Source organism: Stenella coeruleoalba, assembly GCF_951394435.1.
Source record: "Stenella coeruleoalba genome assembly, chromosome: 3".
Taxonomy (NCBI): Eukaryota; Metazoa; Chordata; class Mammalia; order Artiodactyla; family Delphinidae; genus Stenella; species Stenella coeruleoalba.
Genome location: NC_137148.1, coordinates 110,158,058 through 110,177,917, shown reverse-complemented (window position 1 = coordinate 110,177,917; position 19,860 = coordinate 110,158,058). Strand labels below are relative to the sequence as shown.

The 19,860-nt window shown below is 37.6% G+C and overlaps 1 pseudogene across 1 annotated transcript in view; it reads left to right on the top strand.

Moving 5' to 3' along the window:
• The window catches only part of LOC307184878 (cytochrome c oxidase subunit 7C, mitochondrial-like), a 47,470-nt pseudogene extending 44,157 nt beyond the window's left edge, over positions 1-3,313 (top strand). Inside the window, exon 2 of the transcript in view lies at positions 3,134-3,313. The product of the transcript in view is annotated as a cytochrome c oxidase subunit 7C, mitochondrial-like (transcript). The remainder of the gene's footprint in view (positions 1-3,133) is intronic.
• Positions 3,314-19,860: the final 16,547 nt, after the last annotated feature.

Genomic DNA, 19,860 nt, shown 5'->3' with positions numbered 1-19,860 from the left:
TCAAAACAATAAAATTAGAAATGAAAAAGGAGACATTACAATGGACACCACAGAAATACAAAGGATCGTAAGAGACTAGTATAAGCAATTATATTTCAATAAAATGGACAACCTAGAAGAAATGGACAAATTCTTAGAAAGGTACAGTCTCCCAAGACTAAACCAAGGAGAAATAGAAAATATGAACAGATCAATCACAAGTATTGAAATTGAACCTGTGATTTTAAAATTTGCAACAAAGAAAAGTCCAAGACCAGATGGCTTCACAGGTGAATTCTATCAAGCATTTAGAGAAGAGTTAACACCTATTCTTCTGAAATTATTCCAAAAAAATTGCAGAGGAAGGAACACCCCCAAACTCATTCTATGAGACTACCATCACCTTGATAAAAGAAAATAGACAAAGATACCACAAAAAAAGAAAATTACAGGCCAGTATCACTGATGAAGATAGACACAAAAATCCCCAACAAATACCTGCAAAATATCCAATTCCAACAATATATTCAAAGGATCAACACCATGATCAAGTGGGATTTATCCCAGGGTTGCAAGGAGTTTTCAGTATCTGCTAATCAATCAGTGTGATACACCACATCAACCAATTGAAGAATAAAAACCATATGATCATCTCAATAGATTCAGAAAAAGCTTTCAAAAAAACTCAACACAATTTATGACAAAAACTCTCCAGAAAGTAGGCATAGAGAGAACCTACCTCAACATAATAAAGGCATTTTATGACAAACTCACAGCTAACATCATACTCAATGGTGAAAAACTGAAAGCATTCCATCTAAAATCAGGAACAAGATGAGAATGTCCACTTTCACCACTTTTATTCAACATAGTTTTGGAAGTCCTAGTCATGGAAATTAAAGAGGGGGGAAAAAAATAAAAGGAATCCAAATTGGAAAAGAAGAAGTAAAGTTGTAAGTGCAGATGACAAGATACTATACATAGAAAATCCTAAAGATGCTACTAGAGCTCATCAATGAATTTGGTAAAGTGGTAGGATACAAAATTAATACACAGAAATCTGTTGCATTTCTATACACTAACAATGAAAGATCAGAAAGAGAAATTATAGAAACAATCCCATTTACCATCACATCAAAAAGAATAAAAATACCTAGGAATAAACCTACTTAAGGAGGCAAAAGATCTCTACTATGAAAACTAAGATTCTGATGAAAGAAATCAAAGATGACACAGGCAGATGGAAACATATACCATGTTCTTGGACTGGAAGAATCAATACTGTGAAAATGACTATACTACCCAAGGCAATCTACAAATTCAATGCAATTACTATCAAATTACCAATGGCATTTTTCACAGAACTAGAACAAAAAAATTTTAAATTTGTATAGAGACACAAAAGACCCCGAATAGCCAAAGCATTCTTGAGAAAGAAAAACGGAGCTGGAGGTATCAGGCTCCCTGACTTCAGACTATACTAAAAAGCTACAGTCATCAAAAAAGTATGGTACTGGCACAAAAACAGAAATATAGATCAATGGAACAGTATAGAAAGTCCAGAGATAAACCCACACACCTAAGGTCACCTAATGTATGACAAAGGAGGCAAGACTATACAATGGAGAAAAGACAGTCTCTCCAGTAAATGGTGCTGGGAAAACTGGACAGCTACATATAAAAGAATGAAATCAGAACACTCCCTAACACCATACACAAAAATAAACTCAAAATGGATCAAAGACCTAAATGTAAGACTGGATACTATAAAACCCTTAGAGGAAAATATAGGCAGAACACTCTATGACATAAATCTCAGCAAGATCTTTTTTGACCTACCTCCTAGAGTAATGGAAATAAAGACAAAAATAAACAAATGGGACTTAATTAAACTCAAAAGCTCTTGCACAGCAAAGGAAACCATATACAAAATGAAAAGACAAGCCATAGAATGGGAGAAAATATTTGCAAATGATGGAACTGACAAGAGATTAATCTCCAAAATTTACAAACAGTTCATGCAGCTCAATAGCAAAACAAACAAACAACCCAATCAAAAAAATGGGCAGAAGACCTAAATAGACATTCCTCCAAAGAAGACATACAGATATCCAGGAGGCACATGAAAAGATGCTTAACATCACTAATTATCAGAGAACTGCATATCAAAACTACAATGAGATACCACCTCACATTGATCAGAGTCGCCATCATCAAAAAGTCTACAAACAATAAATGCTGGAGAGGGTGTGGAGAAAAGAGAACCCTCCTTCACTGTTGGTGGTAATGTAAATTGATATTACTACTATGGAGGTTCCTTAAAAAACTAAAAATAGAGATACCATATGATACAGTGATTCCATTCCTGGGCATATACCCTGAGAAAACCATAATTCAAAAAGATACATGCACCCCAGTGTTCATTGCAGTGCTGTTTCCAATAGCCAAAACATGGAAACAAGCTAAATGGCTATTGACAGAGGAATGGATAAAGAAGATGTGGTACCTATGTACAATGGAATATTACTCAGACATTTAAAAGAATGAAATACTGCCGTTTGCTGCAACATGGATGGACCTGGAGATAATCATACTAAGTAATTAAGTCAGACAGAGAAACACAAATATCGTATGATATCATTTATATGTGGAATCTAAAAAAACATGATACAAATAAACTTATTTACAAAATAGAAACAGACTCAATGACTTAGAGAATGAACTTATGCTTACCAGGGTAGAAGGGGGAGGGGGAGGGATAAATTGAGAGTTTGGGATTGACATGTACACACTGCTCTATTTAAAATAGATAACCTAACACAACATTGTAAAGCAATTATACTCCAATAAAGATGTTTAAAATAAATAAAATAAAATTTGGAAAAAAAATTAAACATAAAATAGATAACCAAGGACCTACTGTATAGCACAGGGAACTCTGCTCAATACTCCATAATAACCTAAATGGGAAAAAAATTCGAAAAAGAATAGATACAAGTATATATATAACTCATTCACTTTGCTGTACACCTGAAACTAACACAACATTGCTACTCAACTATGCTCCAATACAGCTTGGTGTGCCACCACCATTTCTTGCACCTTCAGTCTCTGTGCCTTTCGCAGAGCTTCCCACAGCACTATGTTGGGATAGAGCATCCAGAGGTTCACAACCTCTGTGGTCCGTAGGAGCCACTATGAGGAGGATCCAGGGAAGAATTTACCATTTTCAGTGGAAAAGAAGTAGCAGTTACTAGCTATTATGAGTTTGTACTTTGGGTCTAGATTTGCTGTGCCTTTCTTTAGAGTAAGACAGCAACTGCTTAAAAAATAATCTATGAGATAGATATGTAGAGCAGATTTTAAGAGGGGCAGTCTCTTTGAAAAAACGATCCAATTCTTGAACTCAGAATCCTAGATATGTTTGTAAATAAACTTATGGCATAAACCCTTAATGCTTCTTCTCTGAAATATGGAACATGCTAATTGAGCTTGTACTTACTTTTTATTTGGGTAATATTCCATTATTAGTTTCTTAATTAAATATTACATGATTTAGCTTGTTTCTTGATCTTAAATTCTGAATTTTAATTTTTGTTTGCTGGTTCAGGAATTTGTAATTCACTGTAAAAGAGAAATGCAAACTTTGTCCTGTAAGTTTTTTTAATTTAAGGGGAGAAAAAAGATACACTTTTAGTCTTTTTTTACTTTGAAGGAATAAATTCATTTTTCTCCATAAGTGACAATTAGTTAACCATTAGGAAAACCAGTAGTGTATGCAGATTTAAGTTCAAGAGCTTCATTTTATTCATCTTGACTTGTACCCTAAAAGTGAAATTTTTCACTTGATAAATGTGCTACTGACCAACAGTAGTCTTTTTTAGAATGAATGAAAGAATATTTGAAATGGAAAGTAATCGCATATTAGACAATATAGGAAATATTCCCATTTTATTCTGCAGCTTTGACTAGTAGAAATGGGTTACGAGATGGCTCTGATTAGTAATTGTATCAGTGAATCAAAATTATGAGTAGTGAAATGCTGCTTACCACTTAAAATGTAATGACTTAGTTCCTAGGGCTTTATATTAGGGCAGGGGAAAAGTAATTAGCTACTGAATATTTTAATCCCAATTTGGTCCCTAGAATACCTATCTTTCTTTAGGCTCTTCAATAACCACCTGGCAACTACTTAAATATGGATGCAATTTAGTCTAAATGACTTTGTCTAACCATTCCATGTATTTGTGTGTTGTTTTTTGATTATCCACTGATGAGTCAGATGTTATTCTGTGCTTGGAGAGTTTTTCTATGTAACATTAAGACCATTGTTATGGGAACAGTAGAAGCAAGAGTAAGAGTTTAGGGTTCATAAAATGATTTTGAATTCTTGGTTCGAATCTTTGCTCAAATACAAATGTAACATTCTGGATTTTCTTGGAGGGAATGGGAATAGAGCCTCCTTCCTATTTTTACATTTGCTGAGCTATATAAAAATATTTTAAGTGCTGGAAAAATAACTATACTCCAATATAAAATAAAAAAAATTTTTAACTGTTCTGGACATATTAATACCTCACAATAGACTTTAGAGCAAACAGCAAGGTTAAAGAGAGTTACTACATGATAAAAGTTGCCATTCATCAGGCAGATAAAACAAATTATAAAACCATAGCCTCACAGTATATAAAGCAAATTTGATAGTGTTACAAGGAGGAACCAAAACTCTACCACCATGCCAGGAGATTTTAACATAACTCTCTCAATAATTGTCTTGAGCAAATAAAAAGTGATAAGGATAGAATATTTGAACCACACAACAAATAAGCTTGATTGAGAGATGTATGTAGAACCCTGCAATTAGAGAAAACAAAACATTTTCAAACTCACAAAAAACCATGTACCAGGCACAATGCCACAAGAAAACTTTCAGTACCACATAATCAAAATCATAAAACATGTTCTCTAATCATAATCCAGTAAAACAGAAATCAATAACAGAAAAGATGACCAAAGAATCTGTACATTTGGAGACTTAAATGCGTAATTGTTAATAATTCATAAGTCAAAGAAGAAATTATAATAGACATTAGAAACTATTATAAATTAAGTGATTAGAGATACATCTATATATATTATCTGTTATCTATTAGAGATATATATCAGAACTTGTATGATGCATGTACAACCACAGATGGAGGGAAATATGTGCATTAGAAAAAAAATGTCTATATTAGAAAAGAATAAAAAGTTTAGAGAGCAGAGATCTGAGAATTCAGCTCAAGAAATTACAAAAAGAACAGCAGAATAAACCTGAAGAAAATGGAAAGCAAAAAAAAGAGTAAGAGCAGACATTTTTAAAATAGAAAACAAATCACAGCAAGGATTAATAAAACCAAAAGCTGATTCTTTGCACAAACTAATAAAATAGCAAACCCACAGCAAGACTGATCAGGAAAGAGAGTATAAACAACATTAGGAACAAAAAGGAAGACATAGTTTTCACAGATTTAGCAGAGATTTTTTTAAACATAACGGATTACTACAAACAACTTTATGCAATCTATATGAAAACGTAAATGAAATGGACCATTTCCTAGAAAAATGGTTTGCCAAAATGAAGTCAAGAAGAAATGGAAAACTTGAATAAGCCTATAAAAGAAAGCAAATCAATAGTTAATCAACTCACAAAAACAAAAACAAAACACCAAGCCCAGACACTTTAAGAGGCATCTCTATCTTACACAAAATGTTTCAGAAAATAGGAAGAAGGAAAAGCTCCTCAATTCATTTTATGACGCTGAGAAATTCTTAAAACAAATGCCAGACAAGAACAGTAAAAGAAATGAAAATTATGGGCCAATCTCACTTATGAACAATGATAGAAAAATTCCAAATAAAACTCTAGCAAATCAGATTTTTAGAAGATAATACCTCATGACCAAGAAGAGCATATCCCAGTAATACAAGCATTGATAAATTCTAAGGTACTAGTGTAATTCACTACATTAACATATTAAGGAAGAAAAATCTGTGATTCCCTCAATAGATACAGAAAAAGCACCTGATACAATTAAACACCCATTTATGATTTTAAAAAAAACTCTTAACTAATTAGTAATAGAAAGGAACTCTCTTGGGAAATAAATTAGTTTTGAGAATTATCGCTAGTAATGCCCAATGGGTACAATTACTGGCACTTGAAACCGAGTGGACAGGGGGACCTCCCGGAGCCTGCCTGGCAGCATTTCATCATTACTGCTGACCAGGAAATGCTGGTCATTTTTCATGTCATCTTTCCTTTTCTGAAGAGAAATTCATGTAGGACTCCATCCTGCACTTGCTTCACCACCGGTCATTTGCTTAGGCAAGGGGAGGGCCGGAACTTGTCTTATGAGTTCACAGCTCATTGGATGACATGAAACTATATCAGGACCTAAAGGAGAGCCTGCGCATCTCCCAGAGAGCTCCTCGTATTTGATCTAGAAGGAGCAACTAGATGTGCCCTGGCTTGTATCCCTTGGGGAGAGGGCACCATGTTACATGTGTGACAAAGATTGAAATAGATCTTTTGTACATGGAAGGGCAGACTGCAGCAAAAACTGCCCAGCTGTTCACAAACCTCATTCTTTCTTCCTTCCAGGCACACCCATCCACTACAGAATCCAGCCTCCATCACAGTTATGTGTGGCCATATGACTGAGCTCTGGCCACTGGAAAGTAGGCATAAGTGGTACACACCACTTCCAGGCCTGATCCGTAAAATTCTCCTACGTATGACCCTCCCATGTTCCTTCTGCTTCCATGGTGGCTTTAGAAGCCACAGTTTGGAGAGGACTTGGGTCCCTTGTGTGATCATTTAGATAACTGTCCACCCACCAGAAATACATGACATGAAAGTTAACTGAGCAAAAAATAAACTCACTTTTTGCTGCAGACACTGAGATTTTGAGGTCTGTTACAGCATCTAATATTATCTTAACTAACAGAGGTAACTAAATCCCACATCATATTTTAGGTGACATGTTAAACTCGTTCTCTTTAGAGTCAGCAACAAATCAAGAATGTTCAATGTCTCATGGGGATTCCTTAAAAAACTAAAAATAGAGCCACCATATGATCCAGCAATGCCACTCCCGGGCATACATCTGGAAAAGATGAAAACTCAAATTTGAAAAGATACATGCACCCCAATGTTCATAGCAGCACTATTTACATCAGCCAAGACATGGAAGCAACCTAAGTGTCCATCTAATATATGACTGGTTTAAGAATATGTGGTGTATATATATATATATATATATATATATATATATATATCACAATGGAATATTACTCAGTCATAAAAAAGAATGAAACATTGCCATTTGCAGCAACATGGATGAACCTAGAGATTATCATACTAAGTGAAGTCAGAGAAAGACAAATATTATATCACTTATATGTAGAATCTAAAAAATAATACAAATGAATCTATGTACATAACAGAAACAGACTCACAGACACAGAAAACAAAGTTATGGTTACCAAAGGGGAAGGGGGGGATAAATTAGGAGTATGGAATTAATAGATACAAACTACTATACGTAAAATAGATAAGCAACATGGATTTACTATATAACATAGGGAATAACATTCAGTATCTTACAATAAACTATAATGGATAATAATCTGACTATATATATTTATATAACTGAATGGCTTTGCTGTACACCTGAAACTAACACAATGTTATAACTTCAATAAAAGAAAACAAAGAATGTTCACTGTCTCCCCTCCTTTCAGTATGGTGCCAGAGACTCTAGCAAGTATAGGTAATAAGATGGATGGACAGAAGGAGGGACTGATAGATAGATATGGGTGGGTGGGTGGATGACAGACATACATAAGATTGAAAAGGAAAAACAAAAAAATTATTATTTATGGTGTATATAAATATGTGGGAAATCAAAGAGTTTCTAAAGACATACTATTAAGAACAAATAAAAGAGTTTGGCAACTTTGGCAAGAGATACAGAAAAGTCACTTGTGAGTTTATACAAACAATTTGAAAATGTCATTTTTAAATGACGCATAATATATAATAGCATAAAAAATACAAGGTACCAAAGGATAAATCTAACCAAAGTATATGCAAGTGTTTTACAGAGAAAATTATATGTTTACAAAAGACATTTAAAAGACTGATACAAACGATGATATATGTTCATGACTGGGAAGGCCCAATATCCTAAAGATAGACATTCTCCCTCAAATTAACTATAAATTTTACGTACTTCCAATCAAACCTAATCAAATTCAAATAAAACCAAGAATAGCCAAGACAGTCTAGGGTGTAGGGAATGGTAGATAAGATTTCTTACAAAACTATAACCATTAAAATATAGTCGTATTGCTGCAGGAATGAGTAAATACACCAATGGAACTGAGTAGAAAGGTCAGAAACAGATTAGATAGATAGACAGACAGACAGACAGATAGATGAGCCAGATACACAGCACAAGAAGCAGCATTTTTAAAAATCAGGGAGAAAATATATGCAATTCAATCAGTGGTTCTAAGATAATTAACTATCCATATTGAGATAAGATAAAGTTAGAGCAACACTATAAAACCTTTAGAAGAAAACATAAAATATCTGGACAAATTTCCAAGATATACAAATAGCTCATACAACTCAACAACAAAAACAGAAACAACCCAATTGAAAAACGGGCAGAAGACCTAAATAGACATTTCTCCAAAGAAGAAATACAGATGGCCAATAGGCACATGAAAAGACGCTCAACATCGCTAAGAGAAATGCAAATCAAAACTACAGTAAGGTACTACCTCACACCAGTCAGAATGGCCATCATTAAAAAAATCTACAAATAACAAATGCTAGAGAGGGTGGAGAAAAGGGAATGCCCCCTACATTGTTAGTGGGAACATAAATTGGTGCAGCCACTATGGAAAACAGCATGGAGGTTCCTCAAAAAACTAAAAATAGAGTTGCCATATGATCCAGCAATCCCACTCCTGGGCATATATCCAGACAAAGCTGTAATTCAAAAAGATACATACGCCCCTATGTTCATAGCAGCACTATTCACAATAGCCAAGACATGGAAACGACCTAAATGTCCATCGACAGATGAATGGATAAAGAAGATGTGTTACATATAGATAATGGAATACTACTCAGCCATAAAGAAGAATGAAATAATGCCATTTGCAGCAACATGGATGGACCTAGAGATTCTCATAGTAAGTGAAGTAAGTCAGAAAGAGAAAGATAAGTACCATATGATATCACTTATGTGAAGAATCTAAAATACAACACAAATGAATATACCTATGAAACAGAAATGGACTCACAGACATAGAGAACAGACTTGTGGTTTCCAAGGGGGAGGGGGGCAGGGGAGGGATGCATTGGGAGTTTGGGATGAACAGATGCAAACTATTATATATAGGATGGATAAACACACATATCACAGAAATGAAACCTGATGGGCAACAATAAAATGAAAGGTTACTCAGTTTCATTAATAACTAGGAAAATGCTCTTTAAATTTACATTGCAGCACAATTTCACCCTCATAAGAGTGGCAGTAATTAACAAGTCCAATAGCACCCAGTTCTGATGAGTTCCTGGGGAAACAAGATCTTTATACACTTCTAGAGGAAGTACAAATTGGCACCACCACTCTGGAGAGCAATTTGGCAAAATCTAATTAAGTTAAAGATGTGTATATCCTGTAATCCAGCAGTTACATTTCTAAGTATATACCCTAGAGAGGCTAGCACATATGCACGAAGTAGTATTTAAAGAATGTTCACAGTACCACTGTTTGTAATAAAGAAAAATTGGAAACAACCTAAATGACCAGTGGAAAACAAAAAAAAAAAGATAAAAAATTGTGGTCTAGGACTTCCCTGGTGGCACAGTGGTTAAGAATCTGCCTGCCAATGCAGGGGACACAGGTCTGAGCCCTGGTCCGGGAAGATCTCACATGCCGCGGAGCAACTAAGCCCATGCGCCACAACTACTGAACCTGCACTCTAGAGCCCGCAAGCCACAACTACTGAGCCCACGTGCCACAACTACTGAAGCCAGCGCGCCTAGAGACTCTACTCTGCAACAAGAGAAGCCACCGCAGTGAGCAGCCTGCACACCGCAACAAAGAGTAGCCCCCGCTCGCGGCAACTAGAGAAAGCCACGCACAGCAACAAAGACCCAACGCAGCCCAAAATAAAAATAAACAAATTAATTTTTTTAAAAAAATCATCGTCTAATCACAGAAAGGAAATGTTAAATGAATGAATTTGAGCTACATGTATTAACATGGATAAACCTCAAAAACATAAGATTGAGTTTAAAAATCAACTTACTTGGAGGTTCCAGGAAGATGGCCGAAGAGTAAGACGCGGAAATCACCTTCCTCCCCACAGATACAACAGAAATACATCTACATGTGGAACGACTCCTACAGAACACTTACTGAACGCTGGCAGAAGACCTCAGACCTCCCAAAAGGCAAGAAACCCCCCACGTAACTAGGTAGGGCAAAAGAAAAAAGAGAAAACAGAGACAAAAGGATAGGGACGGGACCTGCACCAGTGACAGGGAGCTGTGAAGGAGGAAAGGCTTCCACACGCTAGGAAGCCCCTTTGCGGGCGGAGACTGTGGCTGGCGGAGGCGGAACGCTTCGGGGCCGCGGAGGAGAGCACAGCAACAGGGGTGCGGAGGGCAAAGTGGAGAGATTCCCGCACAGAGGATCGGTGCCGACCAGCACTCACCAGCCCAAGGCTTGTCTGCTCACCCGCCAGGGCGGGCAGGGCTGGGAGTTGAGGAATCAGTCGGAGCGCCGGGAGAGGACTGGGGTTGGCAAGGCGAACATAGCCTGCAGGGGGTTAATGCACCACAGCTAGCTGGGAGGGAGCCCGGGGAAAAGTCTAGACCTGCTGAAGAGGCAAGAGACTTTTTCTTCCCTCTTTGTTTCCTGGTGCGCCAGGAGAGGGGATTAAGAGCGCTGCTTAAAGGAGCACCAGAGACGGGCGTGAGCCACGGCTAAAACCGCGGACCCCAGAGACGGACATGAGACGCTAAGGCTCCTGCTGCCGCCACCAAGAAGCCTGTGTGCGAGCACAGGTCACTGTCCACACCCCCCTTCCGGGGAGGCTGTGCAGCCCGCCAATGCCATGGTCGCGGGATCCAGGGACAACTCCCCCGGGACAACGCACGGCCGGCCTCAGGCTGGTGCAACGACGCTGGCCTCTGCAACCGCAGGCCCGCCCCGCACTCCGTGCCCCTCCCTACCCCCGGCCTGAGTGAGCCAGAGCCCCCGAATCAGCGGTTCCTTTAACCCCGTCCTGTCTGAGTGAAAAACAGACGCCCTCCGGCAACCTACACGCACAGGCGGGGCCAAATCCAAAGCTGAGCCCCTGGGAGCTGTGACAACAAAGAAGAGAAAGGAAAATCTCTCCCAGCAGCCTCAGAAGCAGCGGATTAAAGCTCCACAATCAACTTGATGCACCCTGCAGCTGTGGAATACATGAATAGACAACGAATCATCCTAAATTGAGGAGGTGGACTTTGAGAGCAAGATTTATGACTTTTTCCCCTCTTCCTCTTTTTGTGAGTGTGTATGTTTCTGTATGAGATTTTGTCTGTATAGCTTTCCTTCCACCATTTGTCCTAGGGTTCTGTCCGTCCTTTTTGTTTGTGTTTGTTTGTTTTTAATATTTTTTCTTAATAATTATTTTTTTATTTTAATAACTTTATTATATTTTATCTTACTTTATTTTATTTTACTATATCGTCTTTCTTTTTTTTCCTTCCTTCCCTCCTTCCTCCCTCCTTTCTTTCTTTCTTTCTTTCTTTCTTCCTACTTCTACTAATTCTTTCTTTCTACTTTTTCTCCCTTTTATTCTGAGCCGTGTGGATGAAAGGTTCTTGGTGCTGCAGCCAGGAGTTAGTGCTGTGCCCCTGAGTTGGGAGAGCCAACTTCAGGACACTGGTCCACAAGAGACCGCCCAGCTCCACATAATATCAAATGGCAAAAATCTCCCAGAGATCTCCATCTCAACACCAGCACCCAGCTTCACTCAAGGACCAGCAAGCTACAGTGCTGGACATCCTATGCCAAACAACTAGCAAGACAGGAACACAACCCCACCCATTAGCAGAGAGGTGGCCTAAAATCATAATAAGCCCACAGACACCCCAAAACACACCACCAGACATGGACCTGCCCACCAGAAAGACAAGATCCAGCCTCATCCACCAGAACACAGGCACTACTCCCCTCCACCAGGAAGCCTACACAAGCCACTGAACCAACTTTAGCCAACTAGGGACAGACACCAAAAACAACGGGAACTACGAACCTGCAGCCTGCAAAAAGGAGACCCCAAACGCAGTAAGATAAACAAAATAAGAAGACAGAGTAATACACATCAGATGAATGAGCAAGGTAAAAACTGACCAGCCCAAACAAATGAAGAGGAAATAGGCAGTCTACCTGAAAAAGAATTCAGAATAATGATAGTAAAGATGATCCAAAATCTGGGAAATAGAAAAGACAAAATGCAAGAAACATTTAACAAGGACCTAGAAGAACTAAAGATGAAACAAACAACAATGAACAACACAATAAGTGAAATTAAAAATACTCTAGATGGGATCAATAGCAGAATAACTGAGGCAGAAGAACGGATAAGTGACCTGGAAGATAAAATAGTGGAAATAACTACTGCAGAGCAGAATAAAGAAAAAAGAATGAAAAGAACTGAGGACAGTCTCAAAGACCTCTGGGACAACATTAAACACACCAACATGCGAATTATAGGGGTTGCAGAAGAGGAAGAGAAAAGGGACTGAGAAAATATTTGAAGAGATTACAGTTGAAAACTTCCCTAATATGGGAAAGGAAATAATTAATCAAGCCCAGGAAGCACAGAGAGTCCCATACAGGATAAATCCAAGGAGAAATACGCCAAGACACATTTTAATCAAACTGTCAAAAATTAAATACAAAGAAAACATATTAAAAGCAGCAAGGGATAAACAGCAAATAACACACAAGGGAATCCCCATAAAGTTAACAGCTGATCTTTCAGCAGAAACTCTGCAAGCCAGAAGGGACTGGCAGGACATATTTAAAGTGATGAAGGAGGAAAACCTACAACCAAGATTACTCTACCCAGCAAGGATCTCATTCAGATTTGATGGAGAAATTAAAACCTTTACAGACAAGCAAAAGCTGAGAGAGTTCAGCACCACCAAACCAGCTTTACAACAAATGCTAAAGGAACTTCTCTAGGCAAGAAACACAAGAGAAGGAAAAGACCTACAATAAGGAACCCAAAACAATTAAGAAAATGGGAATAGGAACATACATATCGATAATTACCTTAAATGTAAATGGACTTAATGCTCCCACCAAAAGAAACAGATTGGCTGAATGGATACAAACTCAAGACCCATATATGTGCTGTCTACAAGAGACCCACTTCAGACCTAGGGACACATACAGACTGAAAGTAAGGGGACGGAAAAAGATAGTTCATGCAAATGGAAACCAAAAGAAAGCTGGAGTAGCAATTCTCATATCAGACAAAATAGACTTTAAAATAAAGACAATTAGAACAGACAAAAAAGGACACTACATAATGATCAAGGGATCAATCCAAGAAGATATAAGAATTGTAAATATTTATGCACCCAACATAGGACCACATCAATACATAAGGCAAATACTAACAGCCATAAAAGGGGAAGTCGACAGTAACACATTCATAGTAGGGGACTTTAACACCCCACTTTCACCAATGGACAGATCATCCAAAATGAAAATAAATAAGGAAACACAAGCTTTAAAGGATACATTAAACAAGATGGACTTAATTGATATTTATAGGACATTCCATCCAAAAACAACAGAATACACATTTTTCTCAAGTGCTCATGGAACATTCTCCAGGGTAGATCATATCTTGGGTGACAAATCAAGCCTTGGTAAATTTAAGAAAATTGAAATTGTGTCAAGTATCTTTTCCGACCACAACGCCATGAGACTAGATATCAATTACAGGAAAAGATCTATAAAAAATACAAACACATGGAGGCTAAACAATACACTAGTTAATAACGAAGTGATCACTGAAGAAATCAAAGAGGAAATCAAAAAATACCTAGAAACAAATGACAATGGAGACACGATGACCCAAAATCTATGGGATGCAGCAAAAGCTGTTCTAAGAGGGAAGTTTATAGCAATACAATCCTACCTTAAGAAACAGGAACATCTCGAATAAACAACTAACCTTGCACCTAAAGCAATTAGAGAAAGAAGAACAAAAAAACCCCAAACTTAGCAGAAGGAAAGAAATCCTAAAAATCAGATCAGAAAAAATGAAAAAGAAATTAAGGAAACAATAGCAAAGATCAATAAAACTAAAAGCTGGTTCTTTGAGAAGATAAACAAAATTTATAAACCATTAGCCAGGCTCATCAAGAAAAAAAGGGAGAAGACTCAAATCAATAGAATTAGAAATGAAAAAGGAGAAGTAACAACTGACACTGCAGAAATACAAAAGATCATGAGAGATTACTACAAGCAATTCTATGCCAATAAAATGGACAACCTGGAAGAAATGGACAAATTCTTAGAAATGCACAACCTACCAAGACTGAATCAGGAAGAAATAGAAAATATGAACAGACCAATCACAAGCACTGAAATTGAAACTGTGATTAAAAATCTTCCAACAAAGAAAAGCCCAGGACCAGATGGCTTCACAGGCGAATTCTATCAAACATTTAGAGAAGAGCTAACACCTATCCTTCTCAAACTCTTCCAAAATATAGCAGAGGGAGGAACGCTCCCAAACTCATTCTACAAGGCCACCATCACCCTGATACCAAAACCAGACAAAGATGTCACAAAGAAACAAAACTACAGGCCAATGTCACTGATGAACATAGATGCAAAAACCCTCAACAAAATACTAGCAAACAGAATCCAACATCACATTAAAAGTGTCATAGACCATGATCAAGTGGGGTGTATTCCAGGAATGCAAGGATTCTTCAATATACGCAAATCAGTCAACGTGATACACGATATTAACAAATTGAAGGAGAAAAAATATATGATCATCTCAATAGATGCAGAGAAAGCTTTCGACAAAATTCAACACCCATTTATGATAGAAACCCTGCAGAAAGTAGGCATAGAGGGAACTATCCTCAACATAATAAAGGCCATATATGACAAACCCACAGCCAACATCGTCCTCAATGGTGAAAAACTGAAAGCATTTCCACTAAGATCAGGAACAAGACAAGGTTGCCCACTCTCACCACTATTATGCAACATAGTTTTGGAAGTTTTAGCCACAGCAATCAGAGAAGAAAAGGAAATAAAAGGAATCCAAATCGGAAAAGAAGAAGTAAAGCTCTCACTGTTTGCAGATGACATGATACTATAAACAGAGAATCCTAAAGATGCTACCAGAAAACTACTAGAGCTAATCAATGAATTTGGTAAAGTTGCAGGATACAAAATTAATGCACAGAAATCTCTGGCATTCCTATACACTAATGATGAAAAATCTGAAAGTGAAATCAAGAAAACACCCCCATTTACCACTGCAACAAAAAGAATAAAATATCTAGGAATAAACCTACCTAAGGTGACAAAAGACCTGTATGCAGAAAATTACAAAACACTGATGAAACAAATTAAAGATGATACAAATAGATGGAGAGATATACCATGTTCTTGGATTAGAAGAATCAACATTGGGAAAATGACTCTACTACCCAAAGCAATCTACAGATTCAATGCAATTCCTATCAAACTGCCACTGGCATTTTTCACAGAACTAGAACAAAAAATTTCACAATTTGTATGGAAACACAAAAGACCCTGAATAGCCAAAGCAATCTTGAGAATGAAAAACGGAGCTGGAGGAATCAGGCTCCCTGACTTCAGACTATACTACAAGGCTACAGTAATCAAGACAGTATGGTACTGCACAAAAACAGAAAGATAGATCAATGGACGAGGATAGAAAGCCCAGAGATAAACCCACGCACATATGTTCACCTTATCTTTGATAAAGGAAGCAGGAATGCACAGTGGAGAAAGGACAGCCTCTTCAATAAGTGGTGCTGGGAAAACTGGACAGCTACATGTAAAAGTATGAGATTAGATCACTCCCTAACACCATACACAAAAATAAGCTCAAAGTGGATAAAGACCTAAATGTAAGGCCAGAAACTATCAAACTCTTAGAGGAAAACATAGGCAGAACACTCTATGATATAAATCACAGCAAGATCCTTTTTGACCCACCTCCTAGAGAAATGGAAATAAAAACAAAAATAACCAAATGGGACCTAATGAAACTTCAAAGCTTTTGCACAGCAAAGGAAACCATAAAGAAGACCAAAAGACAACCCTCAGAATGGGAGAAAATATTTGCAAATGAAGCAACTGACAAAGGATTAATCTCCAAAATTTATAAGCAGCTCATGCAGCTCAATAATAAAAAAACAAACAAACCAATCCAAAAATGGGCAGAAGACCTAAATAGACATTTCTCCAAAGAAGATATACAGACTGCCAATAAACACATGAAAGAATGCTCAACATCACTAATCATTAGAGAAATGCAAATCAAAACTACAATGAGATAACATCTCACACCAGTCAGAATGGCCATCATCAAAAAATCTAGAAACAATAAATCCTGGAGAGGGTGTGGAGAAAAGGGAACCCTCTTGCAGTGTTGGTGGGAATGTAAATTGATACAGCCACTGTGGAGAACAGTATGGAGAACAGTATGGAGAACAGTATTTTATGACTTAAAAAACTACAAATAGAACTACCATATGACCCAGCAATCCCACTACTGGGCATATACCCTGAGAAAAACATAATTCAAAAAGACTCGTGTACCAAAATGTTCATTGCAGCTCTATTTACAATAGCCCAGAGATGGAAACAACCTAAGTGTCCATCATCAGATGAATGGATAAAGAAGATGTGGCACATATATACAATGGAATATTATTACTCAGCCATAAAAAGAAACGAAATTGAGCTATTTGTAATGAGATGGATAGACCTAGAGTCTGTCATACAGAGTGAAGTAAGTCAGAAAGAGAAAGACAAATACCATATGCTAACACATATATATGGAATTTAAGAAAAAAATGTCATGAAGAACTTAGGGGTAAGACAGGAATAAAGACACAGACCTACTACAGAATGGACTTGAGGATATGGGGAAGGGGAAGGGTAAGCTGTGACAAAGTTAGAGAGTGGCATGGACATATATACACTACCAAAGGTAAAATAGATAGCTAGTGGGAAGCAGCCGCATAGTACAGGGAGATCAGCTCGGTGCTTTGTGACCGCCTGGAGGGGTGGGATAGGGAGGGAGACACAAGAGGGAAGAGATATGGGAACATATGTGTATGTATAACTGATTCACTTTGTTATAAAGCAGAAACTAACACACCATTGTAAAGCAATTATACCCCAATAAATATGTTAAAAAATTAAATCATTGCTATACTTATTATTTAAAGTATAAATATACAAGTATAAACTGTAATAATCTATTCTTAATATAAATATGGCTCTGGATGGTGGGTATAATTTTCTAATTTTTTTAATAAACAGAAATTCATTTCAAAATTCCAAAAAGGAAAGAAAAGAGAAAAAACAATAAAGTGTCATTTTCAAGATGGTAAGCTAAATCAAAGCCACAGTATTCTCCTTTGGCAACAAATCCATAAAAGTGTTGGCAAAATCATTAATAATAAATACATACTGTACTTACGTTTAAAGCAAGAAAGGAAACTCTAGTTGACCACAAAATGTGAGGAATCCATGAAGGGCAAAAAAGAGAGAGAAAGCTGAAAACTGCCAAGGGATGCCACTGGCCAGGATACAGAACAAAAACAATTCGCTTAGCAAAAAAAAAAAAAGAAGAAGAAGACGAAGGAAAAGAAAGGGTGGGGAAAAAAAAAGTTTCGTGCTCATGGTGGAAACTCAGGGCCAGAGAAGGCCTGGGTCCATGGTGACTAACAGAGACCTGGTAACACGAACACAGATGTAACCCTGCTCATTCCCACCACCACCCGCAATGCGCCAAGCATCATCATGAAGGTGTCTGCCTCCAGGGAGGAGCAGTGGTTGTGGATGCTTAGGTAAGAGAGATAGGTACTATCCCAAATAGAAGGGAACAATGCTAATGGAAATGGGGACAAGGCCCACTCATGCCCAGAAGATCAACCCCCAAGAAGTCCTTCTCAGGAAAGCAGCAATAGTGGTTCCCACCCATCCTGACAAATGCACTGTGCACAGAACAGGCAGACACTAAGGGTCGCTCAGCTAAAGATAAGTGCACAGTCATGGATCACCAAACACCAACAACCTGAGAGAGGGAAACTTGGCACACAGGACAGCTAAGTCCAAGGAAATAGAGTTAGGAGAGCAATTAGGACAGGATTTTTTATCATAAGACTATATTTACATACTTAGAAAAATATGAGGATAACACATCCATTAAATAAAAAGAATAGGCTATGAAAAATCACCACTCAATAAAAATCAAACTTTTGAGATTTAAAAAACTCAATAAAAGGGCTGAGTTGCAGGATGGATACATCTAAAGAAGGAATCAGAGGCCAGAAACGCTTTTAGAACAGGGCACCAAGGAATAGAAAGAAACTACATAAGAAAATTAGTGAGGGGAAAGTAGGGGGAAGAAAAACAAACATTAAACATGGCCACAACTAAAGACGTATCAATATCAATATATGCATCTGCAGAAAGGACGGACCCAGAGAGTGCTAAAATAAATCTCACACACACCTACCAGACATGAAAACTAGAGATAAAGCCTCTATGATTAAAACAGCGTGATACTATGCATGACTAGACACACAGGCCAATGGAACGAAAAAGAAAATCCAGAAATATGAAAATTTAGTTTACAATAATGCACTATCTCAAATCAGCAAGGAAAAGATGGGCTTTAAGGAAAAATTAGTGTTGGTACACTAGATTGTCATAGAGAAGATAAAACTCGATCAGTTCCTTACACTAAACCCCAGGATAAATACCAAACAAATCAGAATTCTAAAAGTTAAAAATGAAACCATACAAGAATTAGAAAAAAACCATGGGTGAATATCCAACATGATTGGAAAAAGTGAGGAAAACTTTCCTTACTATGTCTCAAAATCCAGAAGCAATTAAAAACAAAAAATAAATTTGACTACAAGAAAGTCAAACTTTTATACGACAAAAAATCAATAGCTCCTGTATACTAACACTAACCAATTATAACATATAGTAGAAAAAGAAAGATATCAGGGGCTTCCCTGGTGGTGAAGTGGTTAAGAATCCACCTGCCAAGGCAGGGGACATGGGTTCGAGCCCTGGTCCAGGAAGATCCCACACGCTGTGGAGCAACTAAGCCCGTGCACCACAACTACTGAGCCTGCGCTCTAGAGCCCGTGAGCCACAACTACTGAGGCCACGTACCGCAACTACTGAAGCCCGCACACCTAGAGCCCATGCTCTGAAACAAGAGAAGACACCGCAGTGAGAAGCCCGCGCACCGCAATGAAGAGTAGCCCCTGCTCACCAGAACTAGAGAAAAGCCCGCGTGCAGCAATGGAGACCCAGGGCAGCCAGAAATAAATTAATTAAACAAAACAAAACAAAGCAAGATATCAGTACCATAATGTATCTTGGAATATACCTAATAACAAATGTGCAAGCAATAGCACAACTATAAGACTTAATTAAAGGATAATTAAAACATGACCTAACTGGAGAGGTAAACCATTTTCGAGACTGGGAGAAT